Below are 13682 nucleotides of genomic sequence, written 5' to 3'. Positions count from 1 at the left end.
ACAAAGCAGGGACATACTGGATGACTGCCTGCCAGCATTAAGGTCGTACTTGAGTTAGGTTTATTGTCTGCAGAGCCTTCTTACATTAAACTCAGATAAGGTACACTTATGTGAGGAAAATACTTTCTTAAAATCGATTTCACTTTTACTTAAAAGTGCAGTGCTTATCCTGAGTCGTAGTATGTACAACTAATAGTCCTAATGTTACTGGCTCTTCCCAGTGGAGATTTTCTTTTTTTAAAGACTAAGCATTGGAGTAATCACATAAGTCAGGTTGATGAGGCAGAGATGATCTGAATTTTTTTAATCTTATCTGTCCTCACGAATGGCTACCTAAGCTTGTCAGGAAAATCAAATCTGTCAGCTAAATGACATAAGCTACCATGTATTAATTATGTATATCATTAAGCCTACTATATGCTATATTTTATATCTCAATATTACTGGGAGAGAAAGAGAAAGATTAAAAAAATAAATTCTAAGATTCCAAAAGCTACTTTAAAATACTTCTAAACTTAATCAGAATATTGAGTTCTAAAGTTTGTGTAAGTGATAACCATAGTCAAGTGAAAATACTTCTGTAGTCATGAGATTTTGATTCCATTATAAGAACGAGATTTATGTAATACCATTTTCCTGCACTGATTTTATATATTCTTGATGGTAAATAAAATGGTTATACTATACTAAAAAAAATTATAAGGTATAAAGATTGTAATCATGTTTTCCTCAATAAGAAAACTGAACTCTAATTGAATTTTAATTTTTCAGGTGTCATAGTTTCTAAGTACAAACTCAGTTGTATATTGAATTCAACATTTCATTTTTCTCTGACCCTCCTTTGTTTTTTTTACTCTCCCATTTTTCTTTTCCTCAGATATTACTATGGAAATTTCCCACCCTGGAACAGAGAGAAATAAGATACCTCTTATGAATGCTGAATTTGAAAGGTAAGGAGAAAAGACACATATAAATGGAGAGAAGATTTTTAAAATATTAATCAGTGGTCCTTTGGGGTCCATATTAGACTTCCTTCACATTCCTCCATTTTCTCTAAGTGCCATTACTTAAGCTTTCTAAATCAAATAATCAGAGCTGACAAACACAACAGGTATTGTTTCACTATATCATCAGAGAACAAAAAACTTCAGACTCAGGAGAATGGTCAAGCTAATCAGGGATCAAACGATTTCCATTCTAACTCCTATCTGGGCTTCAGAGGATACTGTGCATTCTACCCCAGATCAAGAGATTTCAAAATACCAGTAGTATCTCATTTTTCATCTATTAACTTATTCTTAAGTATGTCAATGTAGAAACCAGATTGTTGGAAGACCTAGCTAAGCTGTTTGATAGAGAAAATACTAGCTGCATGTGACTATTTACATTTATACTTAATTAAATGAATTTTAGAATAAAATTAAAAATTCAGTTCCTCAATTGCACCAGCCATGAATCAAGTGTGCAACAGCCATAAATGACTAACAACTACAGTACTGAACATCTCAGATATGCAACATTTACATCAGCATAGAGAGTGAAAATTAAAACTGGAAATTAAAAACTTTTTAACTTCTATTTATCTAAGAATAAATCACATGGTTAGAAAATATTTTTAAACATATGAATATTAAACATCACCTATGATGAACTAAAACTGTAGATACTGTTAAACAAAGAGAAACATATAGTGTTAAGTACCAGAGTGCAATATAAATAGGAGTAGAATCCAGAAAAATATAAGCACATTAAAAAAAAAAGAATTATAAAATCAGAAATTCACAGAAGGAAAATAAAACCACAATAGAGATAATCAAAGCCAAAGATTGGTTCTTTGAAAATATTAATAAATTTGATAACCAACTAGCATGAGTAAAAATGAAGAAAGGATGACAAAACAAATTGACAATAATAAGAATAAAAAAGAGGGGATAGAGGGCTTCCCTGGTGGCGCAGTGGTTGAGAGTCCGCCTGCCGATGCAGGGGACATGGGTCCGTGCCCCGGTCCGGGAAGATCCCACATGCTTGCAGAGTGGCTAGGCCTGTGAGCCATGTCTGCTGAGCCTGCGCGACCGGAGCCTGTGCTCCGCAATGGGAGAGGCCACAACAGTGAGAGGCCCGTGTACCGCAAAAAAAAATAAAAGAGGGGATAGAGATCCTATAGATTTTTTTTTAAAGGAGATATAATCAAATTTATGCCAAAAATGTTAATTTCAATGAGCAGTAAAAGTCCTTAATAACACAAGTTACCAAAATTGACAGACACCTTATAAATCTGAACATTCTTCTAAAAGAAAGTGAGCCATTTAAAATTTTCTCACAAACAAAACCCCTAGCCCAAATAGCTTTAACAGTGAATTCTTCCAAATTTAAAGAAAAAAACCCAATATTAAATTTGTCTGAAACAGAGGAAGAGAACTTCTCCAACTTTCTATGTGGCCAGCATAAATTTGATACCAAAACGTGACAAGGATATTAAAGGGAAGAAAAGTTACAGAGCAATTTCCCTCATGAACACAAAAATCCTTAACAAAATATTAACATATGTAATCCAGATGTATATTAAAAGGATAATTTCCAAACTGTTTCAATATTATAAATGTAGGTTGGCTCAACATTTGAAAATCAATCCATATGTTTTAACATATAAATAGAAAATAAGGTGAAAAATCATAAGATCATCTCAATAAATGAAGAAAATTTATTTAATAAAATTCAACTCTCACTCATGATAAAAATTATATTTAACATTTCTTGGAGGTTCTAGCAAGTGCCATAAGAAAACAAAAATGGAAAGGAAGAAATAAAAGTATTATTTCAGATCAAGTGGAACTCTCATCTACTTCTGGTCAGAGTAAAAGTTGGTACAACCCCTTTGAAAAACTCATTGAAAAAAGAAGTTACATGCAACACCAAAGAAATACAAAGGATCATAAGAGACGACTACAAGCAACTATATCCCAATAAAATGGACGACCAAGAAGAAATGGACAAATTCTTAGAAAGGTACAATCTCCCAAGACTGGACCAGGAAGAAACAGAAAATGTGAACAGACCAATCACAAGTACTGAATTGAATCTGTGATTTTAAAACTCCCAACAAACAAAAGTTTAGGACCAGATGGCTTCACAGGCAAATTCTATCAAACATTTAGAGAAAAGTTAACACCTAACTGTCTGAAATTATTCCAAAAAATTGCAGAGGAAGGAACACTTCCAAACACATTCTTTGTGGCCACCATCACCCTGATACTGAAACCAGACAAAGATATCACAAAAAAAGAAAGTTACAGGCCAATATCATTAATAAACATAGATACAAAAATCCTTAATAAAATACTAGCAAACCAACTCCAACAGCATGTTAAAAGGATCATCATCAAGTGGGATTTATACCAGGGATGCAAGGATTTTTCACATCTGGAAATCACTGTGATGCACCACATTAACAAATTGAAGAATAAAAACCATATGATCATCTCAATAGATACAAAAAAAGCTTTTCATAAAAGTCAACATCCATTTATGATCAAAGTTCTCCAGAATGTGGGCATAGAGGGAACATACCTCAACATAATAAAGGTTATATATGACAAACCCACAGCTAACATCATACTCAATAATGAAAACGTGAAACCATTTCCTCTAAGATCAGGAACAATACAAGGATGCCCACGCTCATAATTTTTTTTTTTTTTTTTTTGCGGTTCATGGGCCTCTCACTGTTGTGGCCTCTCCCGTTGCGGAGCACAGGCTCCAGACGCGCAAGCTCAGCAGCCATGGCTCATGGGCCTAGCCACTCCGCGGCATGTGGGATCTTCCTAGAGCGAGACACGAACCCGTGGTCCCCTGCATCGGCAGGCGGACTCTCAACCACTGCACCACCAGGGAAGCCCCCACTCTCATACTTTTATTCAACATAGTTCTGGAAGTTGTAACCACAGAAATCAGAGAAGAAATTAAAGGAATCCAATTGGAAAAGAAGAATTAAAACAGACACTGACACTGTTTGCAGATAACGTGATACTTATCAGAGAAAATCCTAAAGACACTGCCAGAAAACTACTAGAGCTCAATGAATTCAGTAAAGTTTCGGGATACAAAATTAATACAGAGAAACCTGTTGCATTTCTATATACTAACAACAAAAGAAGGAGAAATTAAGAAAACAATCCCATTTACCTTGGCATCAAAAAGAATAAAATACTTAGGAATAAACCTACCCAAAGAGGCAAAAGACATGTACTCCCAAAACTATAAGATACTGATGAAAGAAATCAAAGATGACACAAACAGATGGAAAGATATGCTGTGTTCTTGGATTGCAAGAATCAATACGGTCAAAATGACTATACTGCTCAAGGCAATATACAGATTCAATGTAATTCCTATCAAATTACCAACAGTATTTGTCACAGAACTAGAACAAAATTTTTTAAATATGTATGTAAACACAAAAGACCTCAAATAGCCAAAGCAATCTTAAGAAAAACTGGAGCCAGAGCAAACAGGCTCCTTGACTTCAGACTATACTACAAAGCTACAATCATTAAAACAGTATGAGGGGCCTTCCTGGTGACGCAGTGGTTGAGAGTCCACCTGCCTACGCAGGGGACACTGGTTCGTGCCCCGGTCCGGGAAGATCCCACATGCCGCGGAGCGGCTGGGACTGCGAGCCATGGCCACTGAGCCTGCACATCCGGAGCCTGTGCTCCGCAATGGGAGAGGCCACAACAGTGAGAGGCCCGTGTACCGGAAAAAACAAAACAAAGCAAAACAGTATAAGACTGGCAAAAAAACAGACATATATATCAATGGAACAGGATAGAAAGCCCAGAAATAAACCCACAAACCTATGGTCAATTAACCTACGACAAAGAAGGCAAGAATACACAATGGTGAAAAGACAGTCTCTTCAATAAGTGGTGCTGGGAAAACTGGACAGCTACATGTAAAAGAATGAAATTAGAACATTCTCTAACACCATATACAGAAATAAACTCAAAATGGATTAAAGACCTAAATGTAAGACTGTAAACTATAAAACTCCTTAAGGAAAACATAGGCAGAGCACTGATATAAATCACAGCAATATCTTTTTGGACCCATCTCCTAGAGTAATGGAAATAACAAAAATAATCAAATCAGACCTAATTAAACTTAAAAGCTTTTGCACAGCAAAGGAATCCATAAACAAAAAGACAATCTACAGGATGGGAGAAAATATTTGCCAATGATGTGACCAACAAGGAATTAATTTTCAAAGTATACAAACAGCTCATACAGCTCAATATGAATCAAAAAAAAGGGCAGAAGATCTAAATAGACATTTCTCGAAAGAACACATACAGATGAACAAAAGGCACATGAAAATCTGCTCAACATCACTAATTATTAGAGAAATGCAAATCAAAACTACAATGAGGCATCACCTCACACTGGTCAGAATGGCCTTTATCAAAATGTCTACAAATAATAAATGCTGGACAGGGTGTGGAGCAAAAGGAACCCATCCAAACTTGGTAGGAATTTAATTTGTACAGCCACTATGTAGAACAGTATGGAGGTTCCTTAAAAAAAAAGAGTTACCATGTGCTCCAGGGATCCCACTCCTGGGCATATATCTGGAGAAAACTCTAATTCAAAAAGATACATGCACCCCAATGTTAATTGCAGCACAATTTACAACAGCCAAGACATGGAAGCAACCTAAATGTCCATCAACAGATAAATGGATAAACAAGATATGGTATGTGTGTGTGTGTATGCATAAATATATGTGTATATATATATATATATATATTATATATGTGTGTGTATATATAAAAATTTTGAAAATCAATCCATGTTTTAACACATAAATAGAAAATATGGTGAAAAATCATATGATCATCTCAATAGATGAAGAAAATTTCTTTGATTAAATTCAACTCTTATTCACGATAAAAATTATTTTCAATATTTCTCAGAGGTTCTAGCAAGTGCTATAAGACTTGAAAAAAACTGGAAAGGAAGAGATAAAAGTGATATTATTTCAGATCAACTGAAACTCTCATTTATTTCTGGTCACAGTAAAAGCTGATACAACCCCTATGGGAAACCCTTTGGAATACCCACCAAAACTAAATAAATGGAGACCATACAACTCACAATTCTATCCCTTATAGGTGTACACCCAATAGATTCTCCAAATGACATTTACAAGAATGTTTACAGAGCACACTTTTAATAATAACACCTGGAAGACTGCTCAATTGTTTATGAATGGATAAATTGTGGTGTAGTCACATAATGGAATACTATATAGTAATGAGAATAAACAAATGGCAGTTGCATAGCAATATGGATGAATCTCAAAACAATGTAAAATGAAAGAATACATACAAGGGTGCATACTGTATAATTTTAGATACATAAAATTCTAAAACCTGCAACAATTAATCTATGGTGTTAGAAAACAGTATATTACCATTGGGGTGATAGTGAATGGATAATTACAAAGGTTAAAACAGTAACTTCATAAAAGAGATACCTCTTAGACACCACTTTAACCAAAATATCAAAGTTTACCTAGCCATAATTGAGACAAAATAACATGTTGTCCCTTGATATGATTAAAAAGGACATATCACTTCTGTGGTTTTTCACCAAAAATGCAAAGCCTGAACCTAATGATAAGGAAACATCAAGTAAACTCTAAGGAATATTCTACAAAATGCTGTAAAAATGTCAATTTAAAAAAAGACAAAGGATGGGTGAGGAAATGCTAGACACAACAAAATGAGAAAAAGATGACTATTAAATGTAATGCATTGTCATGGATTGGACACTGGACTAGGGGATGGTAGAAGGGGCTATAAAGGACATGTTGGGAACGATTAACAATTTAAACATGACTATGGATTAGATAATAATGTATCAAATTAAGATGTTAATTTTTCTAATTTTTATAATATGTTTTTATATGAGAGAATGCCCATTTTCCTAAAACATACATACTGAAATATTTAGGGGAAAGGGAACATGATGTTTCTAACACATCATTAGAAAAATATTCCTGTATGCACACATATGCACATATTTATATGTACATGTACACAGAAAATGATAAAGAAAATGGGGAAAATATAAGCAATTTCTAAATCTGGTTAAAAAATTTTAACAGTAGTTCCTTGGATTATTCGCAAGTCTCCTGTAAATGTGAGGTCACGTCAAATTAAAAAAAAAAAAAGGATTGAGGGGTACAGGATTTATTCATCTTCTGCAGAACTGTGTGATGGGGAAATCAGGTTTCAGAGAAGTTTTAAAGGGCCAGATAATTGATCATTCCGGATCCAATTATGATAATGTTCAAGGAGGCTAACTCATGTTAACCAAGCTCATAAGAAGCTGATACATCAAGTAGAATGCCAGTTTATTAATTTAACAACAAAAAAAATGCTACAGCTAAATGGGATGTAAGACTTGCATGAGCATAGCTGTTACATTTGTCTTCTTGGCAGATGTAGATGGAAAATCACTTATCAGAGGACTGCCTTGTGAGCAGGGTTTAGAACATGCAGAGTTGGATGAGCACATCAGGTGCTTAATGTTCAGGTACAAAAAATTTAATATATCTATTTCTACAAACATTCTCTTTAACAAGGAGACATTTTACTTCTAAACTGTTTTGCCTAGGGTTAATTATACATCATGCTTGATTATACAATTAAACTGAGTGTCAGGAGGGTCTTGCTTAGATCCAGCCTACAGATTATATATATTTTAGGCTCTTGTCAAGTCTGAAAAATCAGGACTTATTTTCTTGATTGCTAAAAATGTCCAAAAATATATTTTTTACTAACACAAGTAGAAGAAACAAAGTCAAAAGTGAAAGCCTGAACTGATGAATTTTTTGGCAAGACATTTTCACTAAATACAGAATTCTGGGCTGACATTTTCTTTCCATACTTTAAAAATCTAATTTGTCTTCTGATCTTCATTGTTTCTGAAGAGTGGTCAGCCACCTTTCATATTGCTTTTTCTCTGTGTATAAAGTATTGTTCTCTGGCTCCTTTCAAGGTAATCTCTTTAAATCACACTTGGTAATATGGTAACTGTGCTGGGAAAGGGTCAACTGTACTGCTTCTGCACCTATTGAGATAATCATCTTTTTCCCCCCTTTATCCTGCTAGATTTGATGTTCTAATATCTAAAGATTTTTCCATCTAAGTTCATAGGGATAGCAGACTCCATTTTTCTCTTCTTATAATATCTTTGCCTAGTTTGGGTACCAGGGTAATACCTCCTTCATAAATTGACCTGGTAAGTATTAACTTCTGTTTCTGAAGAAAATGTGTAGGACTGGTATTATTTCTTCCTTAAACTTTTGATAAAATTCATCAGTGATGCCATCTAAGATTGAAAATATTTCCACAAGGAGAATTCCTATTACAAATTCCACTCCATTATTAGCTATTCGTTAATTTTTTTTTCTTGAGTCAGTTTTGCTTGTGTTCTTTTAAAATAATTTTTCTATTTCATCTGTCTTTCAAACATTGGCATAAAAATGTCATATTTACTTATCAAAATGTTAATGGCTGGAGACCCTGTACCAATGCTTCTTTGATTCCTTCTATCAGAACTGTGTTTTCTATTTTTCTTGATCACTCTAGAGATTTATAAAATTTATTGATTTTTTTCAAAGAGCCAAATTTTATTTTCACTGATTTTCTATTTTCCATTTTATTATTTTTTTATTTACAGTTTCATCTGTATTATAGCCTCCATTCTATTTATTTTTGGGTTAATCTGTATTTTTCTAAATTTACAAAAATGCTTAGAACAGTGATTTTAGACTTATTTTTTTTCTAACAAGGCATTTAATTCTACATATTTTCCTCTAAGCAACTTCTTTAGTTGTGTCATAGTTACTGCTTTAGTTGAGTCATAAAGTTATTGTTTTCATTTTCATGAAGTTCAAATCATTTCTAAATTCATATTGATATTCCTTTTGATCTGTTCTTTGACCTAAGGCATTTATAAAGAATGTTTTTCATTGTCTCATATTTTAGAATGATCTAAATAATATTATTGATTTCTAATTTAATTCAGTTTTGATCAGAGAACATATTCTATGAACAATACTTTCAACTTTATTAAAACTTGCCTTGTGGCCCAGAATGTGGTCAATTTTTATAAATTTTCCATTTGCACCCAACATATATTCTGCTGCTTTGGGATAAAGTACTCTTAAAAAAAAAGAAAAGCTGGTTTGTAGTGTAGTTTTAGCTTTCTAAATCTAAATGTTTGTCTATTTGTTCTATCAATTACAGAGTGTTTAAATCAACTAAAATTTGTGTATTTCTCCTTTTCTATCAGTTTTTGTTTCACTATTTTGAAGCGCTGTAATTAAATGCATACATTTGGGATTGTCTTTTTGATGCATTGACTCCTTATAATTATAAATGGTCCTTTTATTTCTAGTAATATTCTTTGTTTTAAAGTCTGCCTTTCTGATATCAATACAATCACTTCACCTTCCTTATGATCGATATTTTCTTGGTATCTTGTTATTTGTTTTATCTGTGTTCATTCTCTTATTTTGTTTCTTTTCTCCAGCCTTCTTTTAGGGATGAATATATATTTCATTTTATCTCTGCTATTGGATTATTAGCTATACCTCAGTGTTTTATTTTTAGAAGGTAATGGAGAATTTACAGTAAGTTTAACTTGTCAGAATCTACCTTCAATTAAGATTGTATTATGTTATGTATAAGATCCTTACAGCAGTATATTTCTAATCTTATATTTTCTTCTATGTATATTTAAACCACACATTTTATTTTTTGCTTTAAATGGTTATCTTTTATATTAGAATGCCCCCCTCAAATAATAATTACCAATATGTTCCAATTCTGTTGCCCTGCATTCCTCTATTTAGCTTCAGTCTGAAATTGTATGCTTTCAGCCTGAAGAATCACATTTAGAATTTCTTATCTTTATCTTATTGCCTGGAAAATTTTTTATTTTACCTTTTCTTGGAAGTACATTTTTGCTGATTATAGATATCTATGTTCACTTTTTTCTTTAGCATTTTGAAGGCACTATTCCATTGCATTAAAAATAATGCAAACAGAAGACAAGATCTCCATTCATTCTTATTTTTGTTTCCTAGAATATAATGTGTCCTTTCTCTTGCTATTTTTAAGATTTTTTTTTTAAAATCAATGGTTCAGCAATTTGATTATGACTCTTGGTGAAGTTTTTGTTGTATTTGTTCTTTTTGGAGTCATCATCACCTTGGAACTGTGAATTCATCCTTGCATCAAATTTGGAAAATATAGGTCATTATTTCTAAATACTTTTTCTGCCTTCCTATCTCCTTTACTTCTGGGACTCCAGTTATATGTTAGATCAACTGCCACTGTCCCATCCTGAGATTCCATTCAATTTCTTCAAACTTTTTTACTCTTTTTGCTTCAGTTTGGATAGTTTCTTTTGCTATGTTCTCAGTTCTTTAATCTTTTCTTCTGCAGAGTCTATCCTGTGGTAAGCCCATCTAGCAAATTTTCATGTTAGCTATTCTATTTTTCAGCTCTAGAGGTTTCATTTCAGACAGTTTTAACTTCTCATTATGGTCATGTTTTCATTTAAATATTGAGTATATTTTTAATAACTTTTTAAAGTTCTTGTTTCCAAATTATTTTATCTTTGGCTATATTTCTATTAACTGATATTTTTTCCTCTTTATGAATCACATTTTATGCTTCTTTAAAGGCCTACTAACTCTTGAGTAACAGGCCTTATGAATACTGTTATTTAATGTCTGGATTTTATAGTGTTACTTTAGAAAGTTTCAAATTTAGTGGTAAGAAGCAGTTAAATTACTCATGGATCAGTCTGATATATCCATGATATGTTTTTAAGATTTCTTTTGGCTTGTTTAGAGTAAACTTTACTCAAGTGTACCTTGGACCTACTTCCTGGTATCCTACATAATGCCTCAGGTGTCCAAATAGATCTCTTTATTCTGCATGATGGAAACTCCCAACTTTGTGTGAGCTCTGGGAATTATTTATAAATTCCTTGATATTTGTTGTCTCATAAGGTTTCACTCTGCACACACATCCATCACCATTCAGCAACAGATTGAAGGCAAGCCTATGCGTATTTCAAGAACTATTTTTCTAGAACTCTTTTTCTTCACAGTTTTTAACTCTTTGATACTGTTATGTAAATTCAAGTTCATTCAACCTCTCCAAATTCTTCCCTCTCTACCTCCTGAACTGCCCCTCTGTACTATGGAAAGTAATTCCTTCCAAAAGCCAGAAATATCCATCTAAAAGCCAGGAATATCTCAGAGCACACCTCACTTGTTTCCTTTTCTTAGAGTTCACAGTTCTGTATTGTCTGTTGCCCAGTATCCGAAACCAGTTATTATATATTTCGTCTAATTTTCTAGTTGTTTACAGTGGTAAGGCAGGACTAATACCAGTTACTTCATCATGGCAGAAGTACAATTCTACAAAATTTAACGTATATAATAATGTTAATTCTATAGAACCTAGGATCTTTCCAGTTCCGGAGGGATTATACATCTTTTCTCGACTACTCAGCCCAATGGAAGAAATCACAGATTATATGGTTAAATCTTCTCAACATTTAAGACTTGTTTCCTCACTACCACTTACAGCTGATATATTGTACTTGATTTTCCTGGCTTATTTTTTCTTGATGGTATCTTTCAAACCTACTCATTTCCTTTTCTACTCCCACTTTAAATATAATCATCTCGGGCAGCTGCCAAAATCTCCTAGCTGTTTTTCTTAACTCATCTTTTTTTTCACCACATCACAAGTAATTTCAAAATTATAATTCTTCAAATATCACTCCCATCATTCAACTAGCATATTCAATCTGATCAACAATCTAGACTGGCTCTGTGGCCTACAACTTCAAATAGCACCTGCCTGCCCCTTCACAGAATGTGTACATGCAGAGCATAAACTATTAAGCAGGATTAGCAGACATTTATTCCATCATTCATTCATCCAGTACTTCCAACATACCAATTACTGTGTTATGCACTGGAGATTCAAAACTAACAATTCAGCAGGGGACCCAAACAAATCAATATGGTAAATATTGTGATAGTACAATGCAAGATAAAAATATCCAGAGTAAGTTTTACCACCCTATATGTGGCAGTCAGTGAAAGCTTCACAGTATTAATGGCTATGTTTAATCTTAAAATATGAGTAGCAGTGGAGAGGGCATTCCAGGCAGAGAAAATAGCATGAGAACAGGGACAAAGAAGGGAGATCTAGCATGATGTAAGTGGAAACTGCAGACAGTTCATGTATTTCATGAGCATTAAGTCAAAGGCAGAGGGCAACAGATATGTCCAGAGTATATGCAAAAGAAAATTCAAGGAACCAATTATTTACTACATTTCAAAGCTTAGATTTTAACAAGATGCTGATGGATTTTTAATCAAGGGAGTTATATATTCAGATTTTTGCTTTTTAAAAAAAACTTTCTGAATATTTTATTAAAGATAAAAAATTAATAGGACAGGAGTGGAGGCAGGCAAGTTGTTGAGAGTCTAAGCAAGTGATGGAAAGTCTGAACTATGCTGGTTGTAATGACAATAAAGAGGAAGGAATGATGGTAAACTTAACGCTATGTAGTAATTTATAGGACATGAGGGGTGAAGGTATAACTGAAGTACCTAGGGTGACTCCCTTTCTAGATTTGGTAGCAACTGAGTGGATAATTGTGTCATCTACTTCAGATGACACAATTAACACAAAAGGAAGAGCATACTGAAGGGTGGTTTAAAAAATGATTAGTCACAGTTTATCTGGACATCTGAGGTACCTATGACATAGCCAGTTGAAAAGGTCACATATATGATTAGACATAAATCCAAAGTATATTTATATAAAACTTAAAAGCCATCACCCCACAGTAGGTAGCTGAAACTATGAGAGTAAAATACCTAAGAGACAACGTGTGAAGTAAAAGAGAAAGGCATCAGCATTTAGAGGTCAGGCAAAGGCATAGAACACCATGTTTCATCTAAAGTAAAAATAACTTGGGGCTTCCCTGGTGGCGCAGTGGTTGGGAGTCCGCCTGCCGATGCAGGGAACACGGGTTCCTATCCCGGTCCGGGAGGATCCCACGTGCCACGGAGCGGTTGGGCCCGTGAGCCGTGGCCGCTGGGCCTGTGCGTCCGGAGCCTGTGCTCCGCGGCGGGAGAGGCCACAGCAGTGAGAGGCCCACGTACCGCAAAAAAAAAAAAATAATAATAACTTGGCTATAAAACACTCATATTTTTATTCTGCATTCTCCTAAGGTAAGGGGTATAAAGTACATACTTCATTAATTAAGGTGGCCCTATATTGGCTTTATCCCATGATGTAGTAGATAGCTGATCCACTGATGCCCTTGAAAACTCAGGTAGTTGAGGTGTACCTCTTAGCATTTCAATTTTCTACTCTGTACTCATCCCTAAAACTGTAAGGTTCTTGTCTAAAATTCTTAGTGGTCTCTTTAAATTCTCCTCTCTTCATTTGAGGTGGAGTTGGAATACTCCATACTCCTTCCTCTTGGGAGAAGATGTAACTCAAAATATGGTGAGAGCATTAAAAGGCATTCATTTGATTCCTGTCCTCCTTTGGAACTGATTCTTACCTCTT

The sequence above is a fragment of the Delphinus delphis genome, chromosome 7 (genome assembly GCF_949987515.2).
Source record: "Delphinus delphis chromosome 7, mDelDel1.2, whole genome shotgun sequence".
In the NCBI taxonomy this organism is placed as follows: domain Eukaryota; kingdom Metazoa; phylum Chordata; class Mammalia; order Artiodactyla; family Delphinidae; genus Delphinus; species Delphinus delphis.
Note: the sequence above shows the minus strand (reverse complement) of the source record.